Here is a 17552-nt window from a genome sequence, read left to right on the forward strand (position 1 = left end):
CTGAACTCGCACTCAGGAGCTCAGCAAACACAATAAAAGGCACCAAGCCCGTTACGGTCTAGGGGTTTGAAGGCTGGGCCCCCGAGGGTCTCGACAGCCACCTTAGGACCAACAGAGTCAGGGATGACTATGGGCAAGCCCGTACATAGCCGAGGCCCAAGCAAGCAAATGCTTGGGATGCCCTAAGTCATGTCCGAGACTGGCAGGGAGGTCTCTGAATGGGATCCCACCGTAGAGAGGCAACCAGCCCCTGGGGCCAATCGAATGGCCCTAGGACCCACTAGAGAAGCCCTCTAGTACTTTTGGAGTGCGTCTCTGGACCGCTAGCCGACTGCTATCGAATGGGGCATGGGCCTCCACTCGGACTTACCCGATAACAGCTCACCGGAGGTGTCACTGTTTGCGCCCACCGAGGGTAGCCTGGCATACTCCACCCCTCCTTCCGAACGAAAAGGATGCGCAAGGGCTACACAAAAAAGACAGGGAAACTCCTGATCGCCCTCTTGCTCCGCGCAGAGGCTCGGGGGCTCTTCCTGCAAACAAACCGAGGCCCAGTGACCCGAACTTGCTCTCAGAGGCTCAACAAATGCGATAAAACCCCTCACTCAATATGAGAGAAGCCCCTGGAGGAATAAATCCACTCCTCTAGGGCCTCAGGGGCTACACCCAGTGGGTGCGCTCGCACGCACCCACCGAAGCCTCGAGTACGAAACACCCTCCCGCCAGGAGCTGCCGCAAGCCAAGTCTCGTCAAAACCTCAGGGAGAGCGCTCACACTCTCCTTGAGGCTCGGGGGGCTACTATCGAGTACCATAAAAAGGGGTCCCCTAACCAAGAACCGAAAAAATTTCTTAGACCTTGTAAATATCGAAGCCAAGAGACAACCACCGGCAAACCCCCACCTTATCCGAGGCCCGGCCAGACCACCCGGCCCACCTCAAACAGTATCCCGACTCACCCAAAGTGGGCTCAGCCCAAAATGAAACCGTAAGGCCTCGGACGAGGTACCAATTCTCCGCCTCGCCCGAGGCCCCGCACATAAGGCCTCGGACGAGGTACCGATTCTCCGCCTCACCCGAGGCCCCGCCCATAAGGCCTCGGACGAGGTACCGATTCTCTGACTCGCCCGAGGCCCCGCACGTAAGGCCTCGGACGAGGTACCGATTCTCCGCCTCACCCGAGGCCCCACCCGGAAGGCCTCGGATGAGGTATCGATTCTCCGCCACGCCCGAGGCCTCGCCCGTAAGGCCTTGGATGAGGTACCAATTCTCTGCATCGCTCGAGGCCGGCTCAGCAACAACCACGTCGTCTCTGCCTTGACCGACTTCTCTGACAGGACGTCACGTCCAACTAACGCGTTCAACCACTCCCACGACGTCAGCCAAACGACAGCTCGATACAACAGAATGGCCGACGAGACATGAGTCACATCGACGCCATGCCGTCCGGGACAGGACGGGGTAGGGGTTACAGGCCGCTGTAATCAGCACTGTGCCCACGACTAACACCCATGCTGCACTGTGCTGCCTAACCCCTGCTCCAAGGATAGCGCAGCGTGGAGAGTCATGTCTGGGTCCCTGTAGCCTCAGAATCGACGTACAAAGACCAACTGCTCCCTCCGAGCCTTGGCTATCCGCTTCGGGGTCCCTGTAGCCTCAGGACTCGTGCTCGCCGAGCCCCCCACAATGGTTCAGCCTCTGCACCGGCCAGGCCTCGGCTCTCTACGTTGTCAACATACAGCGACCGACACGTCGTCCGCAGTACGCACCATACCCTGCGTCAAGCCGCAGGAGCTCCCACGTTGTGCACAGGGCCAAACTCATGTATCCTCGGAGTTAGCACACCCGCGTCGTCGCCTCTACCCAGCCTCAGCTCTCCACGTCGGCCAAACTTGCAGTGACCAGCACGCCTCCAACAGAAGAAGGCGCACATGCCGGCACAGGAGCTCCCACATCGCACAGGATCAGGCGTGACCGGCGCGTCGCTCTAGTGCCCCGAGGACAAGACTGCTCCACTGACCATACTGCCACAGTGACGAGCTACAGGGCTCGGACATGCCGCCTCTGCTCACAAAACGCCACGTTGCAAATCCATGTACCACCCCCGTGTCTCCCTTTGACTATAAAAGGGAGCGACCAGGGCCGCTTCTAGGCACACAGACACACACACACGGGCAAGCAAGGCACAATGCTCTGTAACACACACACACTTCCTTACCGTAAGAGATCAACATCTCAAGCAACTCACGCCACTCCACGCAGAGACCTGGGACTAGCTCTCTCTCTCGCTCAGCTTGTAAGCCCCTACTACAAGCACCTCGGTGCAAGGAATACAAGATCGCTCTCTCAGACTGGATGTAGGGCACCTATTGGCTGAACCAGTATAAACCTTGTGTCTCTTTACATCACCATCCGGGATTAGGGACACGCAGTACACTTTCACTAGTCGGTTGAGGATCCGCCAGATCCAAAACACCGACACACATGTTTATAATGTTTATGCAACCATACATGATTAATATATATCAGGTTCATCAAAAGTATCAACCATGCAACATAGCTGGTCCATCCATGATCATATAGTTTCAGCACACTAACTAGTTGCTTGCCACCACAAACTTAGAAAAGTCCATAGATTCAATGTCAGCATCATCATCTTCTCCCTAGAAAACAACCCATAACATCAACATTTAAGTACCACAACAATTATAAAATTAAAATTCATATGAAACAACTGAAAATAAGGATTACATACCAATAAAATAGGTGTACACTTCTAGGTCAGCATCACCATCTTCTGGATTCATAGTCGTGGGTTGATAGGCCTCAGCTCATTTCAGCTCGTGAGCAGCTTGCGAGCTGGCTCGAGTTGGCTTGTTAAAATAGCGAGCTAGACTTCTAGCTCAACTCATGAAAAAGTTAAAACGAGCTGAATCGAGCCGAGCTGAGACAGCCACGAGTCGAGCGAGTTGGCAAGCCACGAGTATTTTGTCCAGCCCTACTCTTGTGTTTGTTTTGGCCCAACAGCTCCATTAACAGCCAATTTGTCGTCTTCATGCCAATCTATTTCTATCCTGGGCCTATTTGATACAGCTTATAAGTTGCTTATGGCCAAAATAAGCTAAAATCAATAGCCAAATGCCACACTTTTCAACAGTTTATTCTAGCCACTCTTATTCCCACAGCTCCCATTTATACTAAAAAACAAAAGTTGGATCATACTAGCTTATTTTGACCATCGCTTTTACTCTATTTGTACAGTTTATCTAGGAAGCGCTTCCCATATAAGCTGTACCAAACAGGGCCTCTACGGTGCGTCCCACCGCCCAACTAGCCCACCGCTCCAAGCAACTGGCCAACACTTGTTAATACCGTTTCTTTTTCTTCTTTTTTTTGTCTGTTTTCTTTATTTTCTTCCATATATGCCTTTTTTTCCTCCTTTCTTTCTACGCATGGAACATAACATTGTTCTTCTAAACCAAGATATTATTTTCCTAGTTAATGCTTCCGTCCAAAAAGACGTAATTCTCGCTTTTTAAAAAGTCATATGCTTTCGAGTTTGACCAAAGTTACACGAAAAAATACTAAGATTTATCATACAAAATAATTACCATTAAATTAATTATGAAATATATTTTCATAATAAACTGATTTGGAGACAAAATGTTAAATACTATTCACTATAAACTTGGTCAAACTTGAACTACTTTTATGGACACAGATACAATAGTTGCATTCTTTTGTGCGCAAAGGTAGTAAAATACTATTCTCCTCAACTATATTTTTTATTTTCCTTTTGTTTTCTTTCTTATTTATTTTTCACTCTTTTTGAACCTCTAATATTATTATTTTGAAACTAAATTATTGTTCTCCCAAACACAGAACAATATTCCTTCCTCTTTTTTAACTTTCCTATTTTTTGTTGTTTCATTAAATTTTCGTGCTACTCTCTTGGAGTTGGATATTGTTCTTTTGATCCAAAATATCTATTTTTGTTTATTTTCTTCTATGCATCTTCACTTTTCTTTCTACTTGTGGAACATAATATTGTTCTTCTAAACCTAGATATTGTTTTTCTAGCTATAATACTATATTCAGAGGGCTATCCAACTCAGCCAAAAACAAGCCCTAATAATAAGAGGTGCAAGTGTTATGTCATTGTTTCTCTCATGTTAGTACTCAGGATTTGGTTAGTTTGAGCACTTGAGATTTGTCTAACTTTTCATGTTGCATCCCGCAATTATACGCTTGTGCTTTACATTCTCGTTCCTTAGCTTGTGTAGTAGTTGTTGCTTATGTAGCCTAGAGTAGTGGTAGTTCTTGTCGCCAAGTAGCTTAGCACGAGTAGTTGCTCTACTTTGTTTTTCGGTTATTTGCTAGCTTGTTCCAGTAGCCTCTGTGTAATCTAGTTGATTAGAATCCTTACTAGCAGAACTGCTAGGAGGCTAGCTTTGTGTAGGCAAGTAGTGGCCATTAGGATTGTATCTTATTTTAACCACTTTGCTCAAGTGTTGTGAGTTTATAGATAATTTTTTTAATAGACTGTTCATCCCTCTAGACTTAAAAATCCTTTCACGGTTAATATAGCCGCCTCTTTTGACCGTTTCTGAAAAGCACCTTTGTAGTAGTCCGTGTAAGTATTTATGAGGTAGATGAATTTGCCAACGTATTCTACAAGCTATGATAGTATCAATGCACAGCCAACGGCCGGTCTCTACCTAGCGAAACGGCATGATTAGGTTTATGATGTTAGAAACACTCGGTTTTCAGACATTCCTTAGTTTTGACAAACAGCAAAATGTCAGGAGTATTTCGATAGGTGGATGCTTGTTTCAGAACATCGTTCAGATAATATGAAATGACAGTAAACCAAAAATTCAGTGCACACTGAGTGTCGAGATTTATTGGTGGTACATGCGAGATTAGTGCGTAGGCGCGCATATCTCCAGTCCTCCGATCTCACTAAGAGCAACTCATCTGGGAGCAGCTCCTCCTAAACCTCTCCAAAAGACTCCAAGCATCTCTCTTGCTACTCTCTCCGTTTCAAGTTAGTTTTTTTTTTTCAGACACAGATTTTGCCAAGTATGCTATGTTATGTTTAACTATAAAAAAACTTGGACGAATTACAATTTAGAATGGGAGGGAGCAGATGACATCCATCACCTCTCATCGGTCGATCCATCGTGCATGGCAGATGGCACAACTGTGCGAAACAATACAAAAATAAATGGAGAAAGCAACGACAAGCAATTAGTTATTTTTTAATATATATTTAATACTCTATGAATCCAAATATTTGATGAGATACGGAGTAAATTTTAAAACTAAAACTAAACAAGGCCTCCAGCGCCCATTTGACCTGACCGTCTGACACCCGACTATTATGCCAGGGCCCAGGGCTGTCAATCGCCACATATGGTAAAGGCATATTCAGCATGGCAACAACCGTGGAATATGTAACTGTAATTGTTAATTATGGACCTTTCTTAATACCAACAGATGATACAATTACACTAAGGGATGCCTCTTTCTATCTCACCAAGCAGCAAATGCTAGATCTAAGAAAGCAAGTATCTATAATAGAGGAAATATGTGGTCACTTTTTTCTAAAAATGAAATGAGAAAAAAGTAGAATATATGTTGATACTACTTGAAGGACCTATTAATCAATATGATGCCTGCCGAAGGAAAAAGGAATAGAACATAGAAAGGAGTGCTTTATTGTAACCTTCTTGAGTGCTGGTGTTGCAGATAGGAATATGAGTGAGCACCATTTGGTGTCTCTGTGTCTCTTTCCCTGAGCGCCTCGTCGTCTGGTGTTCCCCATCTCTATGAAATTTCACACCCAAGAAGTTATGAAAAGGCAAGAATTGCAGAAATGGTACTGTATACCTAATTCACCATTCATGAACTGGCACAGTTGCATCGTCTTCAGTACCCTCTGTTTAATATTTAATAATTAGTTTAAAACTTACCAAAATTATCAATAGAAATGACTTTCCGATGATCAACAGTATCAGCATATGCGGTCAGGCAAATATCATCCAAAGAAAAAGAACCGCCCTTGTTAAGGTAGACACTGACAAATTTTTTGTTTGAGATATATAGTCCTGCAGGGTTCAAAGCAGGAAAAAAAGGCAACATGAACTTCCAAAGACTGCATACATAAATAGGCAGGTATGGACTGAATGCGCAAATAGAGAGCAGAGACATGATTCTAAGGTAAATAGCAACTGCAAGGCAACTTAAAAATTGACTCATATGAAAGAAATGTCAAAATATCTTAATAGAAGCACCAACGCGATGGACATCGAACTGTCAATTAGAAGGTGAAAAATAGAAGGCAAGAACTGTCAGCTAGATTTTCCATTGCCCTCAGTTCACTAAGAACACCAAAAAAGACCATATATATGTAAGGGTACATTTCACTCCGTATGCCAAATAGTTCAATAAAAACATAATAGAAGTATCATAAAAAGACAGAGCAGTCATCATAATATATGCAAATGGCTCATCCCAAATAAGAATAAAAAGATCACGAAAGAGTGATAATCATGATTGTGCACTGTCAGTGACCTAAATAAGCCTTTAACAAAAGCATAGAAGCTCGTTGTACAACCATTATATATCCAGAATCTGGACATTGCCATGTTTCATATAGGTAACATGATGCCTAAATCCTGAAACAGGCAGGCACTGTACAGTGTACCTTTAGGGCATATTGTTTATCAATTGCATATTTCTAATTTCCTAACTCTAATACGTCCTAGTCAAGACAAAGATTATGTAAAGCTATTAAAATTTCCTGACTCCGTAGTCTGTACGCTCATATTCTTACCTGAAGATCTATAAGGAGCAACGTTTATTCTTATCGCAAACACTGAAGATTTAGATTAAAAGAATTTGGTAAATATTTTTTTAAGATTCTGCCTGACCTTAACCAAATTATGAACCCATGATGAACCAAAATGTATTACAATCTACTAATCCAAGATAGAAAGGCATCATGGCTAAGAAATGCTTAAGCTGATATGTTATACTAGATTAGTGTTTCTATCCTGGTGAATCAAATGTATCTCAATCTATATACTAACCCAGGTTAGGAAAATATCAAATACTAATAATATGGCAGTCATACGTACAGTTTGTCGCTGAAAATATATTTGTTAGCATTTCACTGTATTGGCTACCTATTTGTAAATTCTCAGGTGGTAATACCAAGGCAGGTACATCTAGAGCTAGATCTCTACCATGCTACAGTTACATGTGTTTAAGAAGTGTGTGTGTAACTTCTGAGGTGGTAATACTATCAATTGCATATTTCTAATTTCCTAACTCTAATACGTCCTAGTCAAGACAAAGATTATGTAAAGCTATTAAAATTTCCTGACTATATTCTTACCTGAAGATCTATAAGGAGCAACGTTTATTCTTATCGCAAACACTGAAGATTTAGATTAAAAGAATTTGGTAAATATTTTTTTAAGATTCTGCCTGACCTTAACCAAATTATGAACCCATGATGAACCAAAATGTATTACAATCTACTAATCCAAGATAGAAAGGCATCATGGCTAAGAAATGCTTAAGCTGATATGTTATACTAGATTAGTGTTTCTATCCTGGTGAATCAAATGTATCTCAATCTATATACTAACCCAGGTTAGGAAAATGTCAAATACTAATAATATGGCAGCCATACGTACAGTTTGTCGCTGAAAATATATTTGTTAGCATTTCACTGTATTGGCTACCTATTTGTAAATTCTCAGGTGGTAATACCAAGGCAGGTACATCTAGAGCTAGATCTCTACCATGCTACAGTTACATGTGTTTAAGAAGTGTGTGTGTAACTTCTGAGGTGGTAATACTAAGGTAGGTATCTGTAAACGTTGGGGAATAGTTTATGTGCTTTATCCAAAATAATCTTCAGGCTTTCTTTTTTCTGAATGGTTGTGCAACATCAACGAAAATGAAATTCTGCTACACTAAATTGAGATAACAACCCAGAACTCACACAGGGTTTGTTCATAGACCATCAAAAATTTAGAGGACTCAAACAGAATTGCAGAGTTGTACCGACCGCCTGCAGGAGTTCGCGCGGAGGGGAGAGGGGGACCAAACCGGAGATCGGACGGCACAGGACCACCGGAGTGACGGGGTGACAGCACTGGCCGTGGTGCCTGATGAGGCCCGACTGCGAAGAAGACGAGGGCACGAGGAGGTGTACGGCGCGCCAGGCGGAGGTGGAGGGCGGCGACCAGCGAGGAGGCGAGGAGGACGCAGCGTGGCTCCTATGGCAGGCCGTCGTCGCGAGGCAGTTTGGAAGGAGAAAAAGAAACAAGATGCGAGGACAGTTTCAAAAATAAAAAATGAAACATAAGATTCTCCTTGCTTTTTAATATTATAGATATATGCACTTGCGTTGCACAGAGACTATAATTGTTTTTGTCTACATGTACGGTGCTAAAGAGATATTTTTTATGAGCACCCATTAACTTATGTTGTTGTAGAACCAGAGCTGCAAGCATTGCTGAAAACAATGCACAGTTTGTCATGTCTCCTGCATATAAGCCACACAGTAGGATTAGCCTTTGGAAAATGGAGCATGGATAATAGACCGTTTCACTGTGGCCGTGTCCAGCACCAGGATCGTCTCTACAAGGTTGCAGCGTGTCTGCTTTTCTTTGTCTTCGATCGCCTGCTGCCTCTCGACATGACGCTGCAGGCCGACGCACTGCCACCTCCTGACGTGGCTCCGCCGCCCGACACGATCACCCATTTAAGAACATTGTAGCCCGCGCGATGTACACGGCAAGCTCGAACCCGTCGCAGCCACGGGATAGTAGTTGGCGACGTACCGTCTCAACACGTAGACTCCGTAGACATCGACGGACAGAAGATTAATTTACAAGCGACAATAACTCTTTACCAATGCGGACTCAACGGAAACAGGGCTTGAGCCTTTTTTTATACGGAGAAGAACTCGGGCATTTTTTTCACGGAGAGGGCGGGTGTTTTTTTTTTCCTACGGAGAAGGAGAGGGCGGGCTTTTTTTTTCTACGGAGAAGGACTCTCTTTTTTTTTTACGGAGAGGGCGGGGTGACGGGCGGTGAGAGGATAAGTTTTCTTATTTTTTAGGTGTATAGATTATAAATATATTTATTATATATTATATTATAGATATAGATATATATAGAGCAGATATATTAAATTATAGATAGATTAATTAGAGATAGAGATTTATTATAAAAAAACTCAGAACAGACATCAGACGGTACCTGAGACGGAGATAGGCAACAGAAAACGGAAAAATTCGAACACACGAAAAAAGAAGAAAAATGCTTCGAAAAAACGCTTGACTCTAAAAAAAACGTAAAAAGAAATATGAAACGCCAGGAAAAATAGAACGTTGGACACTCGGACACCGGCAAACTCGACGTGAACGGATGGACATATAGATAGAAAAGGAAACCGATTTATATTGGGGTTGGCGGCGGATCCAGAAAATATTTAAGGGGGCTGAACAAGCTGCTCGATCTTAAGTCTCAGCCCCCCTATACTATAGAACTTTGCCTAAAAATTTATGTGGACTCCACAGAGGTTCCACTGCTTCGGTATGGGGGGCTCGAGCCCCCCCACCCTGCAGTTGGATCCGCCCCTGATTGGGGTAAATAATAGACTTATTCAGAATATAAATTATTAATAGAAAAAAGAACCACTACTAAGAAACTCTTCGTGGTTTAATATTAGAAGTAAAATCTTCTACAACTAAAAAAAATAAAGTGTGAATATTTTTTGGTGCGATATTTATTTTGGTTCGTCCGTCTGCCTATACCTGCGATCCCATGACATCTCCCGTATGCTGCTTGATTGAATATTGCCTATCATGTGATAGAGGAACCACGACAAAATATGATGTAGAAAATTATTGTGCTATTTATATACATATTGCATGTTTGCATGCACCAGCATATATGGCAACGAGCAAAAGAAAAGAGAATTAACACACAAGGAAAGAGAATTAAGACAAAAGGAACCTCTTTGTATTTATGAGAACCTTGCCAAATATGTCTATATTTAATTACTTCCCCTCTTTGCATTTGCAAAAGCGGCAACTTTTTCCTCCTTTCATTTGGTTTCACGCTCAAGTGTTCCATCGCCCTCGCTTGCTGTTTCTTACTGAAATTGCCCTTGGATCTGTTCATTTTGAATTCTTTCCCCATATCCCCGTTCCCCAATCCATGGTCCATCGCGACAGTAGATACCAGACATCATTTCTTGCGTGAACCATAGTTGATGTCATCTGTCTTCCATGGCTCAGCCTCTCAATCCCAAGAGAAGGTCGCTACCTCTCCCTGACTAGAGATCCGGCCTGCCAGAGGATCTCCTTGAGTCCATCGGGCAGCGTCTCGCATCAGGCCACGACGCGGCGTCCTTCCAATCCGCTTGTTCCCCATGGCGCGCCGTCATCCCGTTCACGACCTTCGGGCCGCTCCAGCTGCTCCCGTTCGACCCCGACTCAGACCGCGTCGGCTTCTACTGCGTTCCGGAGAAGGTCTTGTCCAATACGCTGCCCGACGTGCACGACAAGGTGGCATGCGGCTCCTCGTGTGGGTGGCTGGCGCTCATGGACGAGGCGGCATCCGTGACGCTGCTGAATCCATTCGCCGGTGCCCGTGCCCCCCGCGTTGAGATCCTGCTAGCAGGCGAAACACGTCGCGGCGACGTCCTCATCGAAACGCGTGTCTAGGGTCCACGGCCGGTGGGTCCTCTATCCCACCAACAGCTATGGGGACGCGGATGCCGCAGGCAGAGCCATCAAGCTAGAAGACATGAGGGACATGTTCTTCCGTGAGATGGTGCTCTCGACGCCGCCTAACGCCGCCGGCCGCGAGTGCATGGCCATGGCCATGCTTGGGTGCTCCACGAAGGTCGTGTTTTGCCGGGTTGGAGTCGACAGCGCATGAACGCTGCTCGACACCAAACTGGAGTTCTTTGTGGGGTCCATCGTCCACTGCCAAGACAAGTTCTTGGCTATCGACTGCACTAGAAAAATCTTCGTCTACAGCAGCAATGCCGCCAGCGCTACTCCAACCGCGACGCTGCTGCCATCGCTGACGCCACCTACGGGGCTCTACCACTGCAGCTACCTAGAATCAAACGGTGAGCTATACATTGTGGGTGCCATGATGAGCACGTTCCATGAGACACAGAGCTTCACCTACAGCAGCGCAATCTATAAGTGCGACCTCCACGAACGTACGTCGGAGTGGTCCAGGGTGAGGGACATCGGTGATCAAACATTGTTCGTGTCTAAACATTTCAATGAAAACTTCAGTAGAACAAGTGTATCCAAGTACAAGGAGAACAAAATCTACATGTCTGAGCCATTGTATGGGGATCCATACGACTTGGTAAATCGATTGGAGATCGTTGATATTGCTACCGGCGCATCCGAAGTGAAGCTCGTCTAGAAAAAGATGTAGGGTTCCGAGGCTCTACGTTGGATTCGATCCAATCTCTGGAAGGATCATTGTAAGACATCAATCATCTCATAGCTTCGGACAATATCGGAAAGCTACTAAAAACTGTAACCGTGCCCTCACCTCAAACATTGTCCAGATAAATGAATTAAAATGAAAGAAATAGATATCGGAGATTTCTTCCTGCCAATATAAAACATTATCTTAGCCGCATCACGAAAAGGTCTATAAAGTAGAGTTTGTGAGCCTGCGACGCCGCACACTCTGTGACTGTGTTGAATTCATAAACTTTGCTTTTTGGATTAAATGTCATTTTAACATTGATATTTAATTTTTACAGTATTGTTATCTTATCGTGCGATCCGTGTGTTTTTAGTATAAATTGTTAGTTATCACGTAGCAATGCACGGACACGCTACCTAGTAAGATAAGATATAAAGAGACTCTTGGAGTTGCTCTTAAGATTATTCTAGTCTAGAATATTTATATCTTTATTAATATCTATCTATATCTACATCTGTATCAGTATTTATATCTATATTTGTATATGCATCAATATTTAACTATATTTATATTTGTATCTATATCTATATCTATATAATATTAAAGAGTGGAGAGTTTTATTCTATCCTCATATTTTTACTTTCCAACCCTCCTGTCCTCTGCGTCTCATGACTCATGCTCATATGAATTTAAACAACACGTGTCTAGCAATAAAACAGCGTGATATACCAATACGTAGATTATAGATTATATTATATTATATTATAGATAGATATAGAGTAGATATATTAAATTATAGATATATAGATAGATAGATTAGAGATATAGATTTATTATAAAAAAACTCAGAACAGACATCAGACTGTACCTCAGACGGAGATAGGCAAAAGAAAACGACAAAATTCGAACACACGAAAAAAAAGAAAAATGCTTAGAAAAAAACGCTTGACTCTAAAAAACGTAGAAAGAAACATGTGGACATATAGATAGAAAAGGATCCGAATTTATATTGGGATAAATGATAGACTTATTCAGAATATAAATTAATAGAAAAAGAACCGACTAAGAAACGCTTCCTGGTTTAAAATTAGAGTAAAATAAGATAATGTATAAAGGGACTCTCGGAGTTGCTCTTAAGATTATTCTAGAAAATTTATATCTTGATATATCTATCTATATGTATATATGTATCTGTAGTAATATTTATTTCTATATATATACTATATCTATATGTATATCTATATAATATATTAATTAAAGAGCGGAGAGTTTCTTCTGTTATAATATTTTTACTTCCCAAATTGCCCTATTGTCCTCTGCGTTTCATGACCCACGCTCATATGAATTTAAACAACTCGTGTCTAGCGATGAAACGACGTCCTATTTCAAGACGTATTAGATTTCGTTGTAGTGCACAGGCACGTTTGCTAGTAGTGATATAAATTAAAGTATATCTTTATCTGACTAAAATATTATGATTTCATTTACTTAGCTGCTATTTTCAGGAGTCAACCGCCCTCAAAGAAAATTGATTTCTACAGAGTATCCTAAAAATCAACCTATTTTAGTGATGGTTGGCATGATTTCTAAGAATGGTAGTTTGATGTCAACCATCATTGGAAATCGAATTCTAGGAGCGGTTCGGAAGCTACACTGCAGCACATAATTTGTAGAGGCGGTTTAGGCCCCGTTCGGCTTACCTTAAATTCGGCTTGTTTGGTTTTTTTTTTTTTTCAGCCGGAACGATGTTTTTCTCTCACAAAATTTCAGCCAGAACTGTGTTTTTCAGCCAAGTTTCAACAAGCCGAAAGGGGCCTAACGAAGCGATTGCAAAAATTGTCAGTGTAGTGATATACTCCTATATACAGGTCGTTGGTTTGTCTAGTTCAAAGTTAGGCCTGTTCGCTTCTGAAGTTCTGGTTATCTCAGCTGCCGCAACACACTAGCGCAGCACTGTTGCTAGAGCTGGATGAGCGAAAGCTGCTGCACCGAAGAACATGCCCAAAGTAAGAGAACATCCAGAAGATAAGACATTCATCTGCAGCAACAAATTATTATCACCAATGATATACCAGAACGCAGGTTAACACAGCCCGCTTCATTGATCCATCCAAACTAAGTACCACACATGAAAAGTTTTAGACTAGTTAACAAAGAAACTGAGGAATACAAAGACATTATCCAGAACTGATGAAAACAAAGCATAGATACCTAACTAATCTCTGCCGGCGATAGACTGCTGCAAGTAAACTCTGATGACTTGCCATCATGACCACAATGCAAATAAACCAAACATGAATATGCATCCTATCCTCTAAAAGACTAAAACTGAACTGGTGCTGAATGGTGAACTGCTGCATCCCCTATTCCCCTTCCTTGTGGCCACCTTTGATTTGATTGCATTGACGAAGGATGTTTGCTGCACTTACATCGATCAGACGATGCGCGCTTTGTTGTTATCCTCCTCCTGCGGATCACCAGCAACCTGCTGCTGCTGCTCCACTCCGGCGGCTGGTTCTGCTGCATAACCACCGTCGTCGTTGATGTATGACTGCCACTGGAGGTCACCTGCTACATCGTTCTCAGGCAACAGAAACGACATGTCCATTCCATTGCTGCCACCGTTCATGGAGAGACCAGCGTCGTAGCTGCTGCTGCTGCCGCCGGCATCAAAATACCCTCCTGTCAGCATGTCCAGCAGAGTTGGCGTCGTGTCACTCCCTCCAAGAGCCAGCTCCAATTCCGGTGCCTGGTCGTCGGACAAAGACAGCGGCGTGAAGGGCAGGAAACCCGTGTCACTCCCTCCAGGAGACAGCTCCGGCGCCTGGTCGTCGGACAAAGACAGTGGCGCGAAGGGCAGGAAACCCTGTTGGTCTTCGTCCATGGCGAGGTCGAGGCCGCCGCTACTGCCTGTCGGCGTAAATGGCGGGAGCTTGTCATTGGGAAGCAACAAGCCTGTCGTTGGGGAGGGCATCGACACGGTACTGGTAGTGGCAGCCGTCAGCATCAGCCGCGTGGTGACGGTCTTATCCATCTGGGCGCTGGTGGGGCGGCGGTGCCGGAGGCGGCCGAGGACGAGGAGGAGCCGGAGGCGCGCTTGTTCCTGCGGCAGCCGCCGCCGACGGGGACAAGGCGAAGGCTGCCACCTTGTGTCCAGTAGCGGCGGCATGCCTTGCAGAAGTAGAGCTGCTGATTCAGGTTGTAGTTGTTGTAGTAGCAGAATTTGGTGTTATCGGAGCAGCAGCGCGGGCAGCTGAGCGCCGCGGCTTAGGCTCCACGCTGCCGCCCGCCTGCTGCGCCGCCCGCGGCTTCTTGGTGTTCCTGGGGGATGGCACCACGGCCTCAGTCGGGGGTGACACCACGGCCTCCTGCACCAAACAAATTACCATGCAGAAATTAGCAACATACTACTATATTTATGGCCTTTTGGCACGCTTATGCCGGCTTCGGCTTCGTCTATTTTGCGCAAATTGAGGCACTGTAACATGAAGTCGTTTTGTAAGCCGGGGTTAAAATGAACTAGAAGCCGGGAAAAGCTAGTTTTTCTAGCTTCACCGGCTTTAGCTTCACCGGTGAAGCCGTTTTGAATGAGCCGTGCCAAAGGAGGCTTTAATTGTGGGAGCCATTATTAGCTAGCCAAACAGACAATAATGATATACTAGTAAGTAATTATGGTCCAATTTCTGATTTAGCAAGTTAAATACTATTCCTAATATATGTTATGGTCACGAGTGTCACACCACCATGCATGCCTAGACCCCATCCCTAAAATGTGCATGCGTTTCACCTACATCACGTTCCACGCTCAGTAGTAGTAACCGTTCACTGAGGGACCTAATCCCCTCCATCCCCACCAATGTCGACTTATTCATCTTCTCCATCATCCCCAAAATCTGTGACTGTGTTAAATTCATAAACTTTGCTTTTTGGATTAAATGTCATTTTAACGTTGGTATTTAATTTTTACAGTATTGTTATCTTATCGTGCGATCCGTGTGTTTTTAGTATAAATTGTTAGTTATCTCGTAGCAATGCACGGACACGCTACCGAGTAAGATAAGATATAAAGAGACTCTTGAAGTTGCTCTTAAGATTATTCTAGTCTAGAATATTTATATCTTTATTAATATCTATCTATATCTACATCTGTATCAGTATTTATATCTATATTTATATATGCATCAATATTTAACTATATTTATATTTGTATCTATATCTATATCTATATAATATTAAAGAGTGGAGAGTTTTATTCTATCCTCATATTTTTACTTTCCAACCCTCCTGTCCTCTGCGTCTCATGACTCATGCTCATATGAATTTAAACAACACGTGTCTAGCAATAAAACAGTGTGATATACCAATACGTAGATTATAGATTATATTATATTATATTATATTATAGATAGATATAGAGTAGATATATTAAATTATAGATATATAGATATATAGATTAGAGATATAGATTTATTATAAAAAAACTCAGAACAGACATCAGACTGTACCTCAGACGGAGATAGGCAAAAGAAAACGACAAAATTCGAACACACGAAAAAAAAAAGAAAAATGCTTAGAAAAAAACGCTTGACTCTAAAAAAACGTAGAAAGAAACATGCGGACATATAGATAGAAAAGGATCCGAATTTATATTGGGATAAATGATAGACTTATTCAGAATATAAATTAATAGAAAAAGAACCGACTAAGAAACGCTTCCTGGTTTAAAATTAGAGTAAAATAAGATAAGGTATAAAGGGACTCTCGGAGTTGCTCTTAAGATTATTCTAGAAAATTTATATCTTGATATATCTATCTATATGTATATATGTATCTGTAGTAATATTTATTTCTATATATATACTATATCTATATGTATATCTATATAATATATTAATTAAAGAGCGGAGAGTTTCTTCTGTTATAATATTTTTACTTCCCAAATTGCCCTATTGTCCTCTGCGTTTCATGACCCATGCTCATATGAATTTAAACAACTCGTGTCTAGCGATGAAACGACGTCCTATTTCAAGACGTATTAGGTTTCGTTGTAGTGCACAGGCACGTTTGCTAGTAGTGATATAAATTAAAGTATATCTTTATCTGACTAAAATATTATGATTTCATTTACTTAGCTGCTATTTTCAGGAGTCAACCGCCCTCAAAGAAAATTGATTTCTACAGAGTATCCTAAAAATCAACCTATTTTAGTGATGGTTGGCATGATTTCTAAGAATGGTAGTTTGATGTCAACTGGAAATCGAATTCTAGGAGCGGTTCGGAAGCTACACTGCAGCACATAATTTGTAGAGGCGGTTTAGGCCCCGTTCGGCTTACCTTAAATTCGGCTTGTTTGGTTTTTTTTTTTCAGCCGGAACGATGTTTTTCTCTCACAAAATTTCAACCAGAACTGTGTTTTTCAGCCAAGTTTCAACAAGCCGAAAGGGGCCTAACGAAGCGATTGCAAAAATTGTCAGTGTAGTGATATACTCCTATATACAGGTCGTTGGTTTGTCTAGTTCAAAGTTAGGCCTGTTCGCTTCTGAAGTTCTGGTTATCTCAGCTGCCGCAACACACTAGCGCAGCACTGTTGCTAGAGCTGGATGAGCGAAAGCTGCTGCACCGAAGAACATGCCCAAAGTAAGAGAACATCCAGAAGATAAGACATTCATCTGCAGCAACAAATTATTATCACCAATGATATACCAGAACGCAGGTTAACACAGCCCGCTTCATTGATCCATCCAAACTAAGTACCACACATGAAAAGTTTTAGACTAGTTAACAAAGAAACTGAGGAATACAAAGACATTATCCAGAACTGATGAAAACAAAGCATAGATACCTAACTAATCTCTGCCGGCGATAGACTGCTGCAAGTAAACTCTGATGACTTGCCATCATGACCACAATGCAAATAAACCAAACATGAATATGCATCCTATCCTCTAAAAGACTAAAACTGAACTGGTGCTGAATGGTGAACTGCTGCATCCCCTATTCCCCTTCCTTGTGGCCACCTTTGATTTGATTGCATTGACGAAGGATGTTTGCTGCACTTACATCGA

General features: G+C 42.8%; 1 pseudogene; it reads right to left on the reverse strand.

Moving 5' to 3' along the window:
* Nucleotides 1–13921: 13921 nt before the first annotated feature.
* Nucleotides 13922–14876, reverse strand: LOC136463855 (dof zinc finger protein PBF-like; annotated as a pseudogene).
* Nucleotides 14877–17552: the final 2676 nt, after the last annotated feature.

This window comes from Miscanthus floridulus, chromosome 1, assembly GCF_019320115.1.
Source record: "Miscanthus floridulus cultivar M001 chromosome 1, ASM1932011v1, whole genome shotgun sequence".
NCBI classification, from domain to species: Eukaryota; Viridiplantae; Streptophyta; class Magnoliopsida; order Poales; family Poaceae; genus Miscanthus; species Miscanthus floridulus.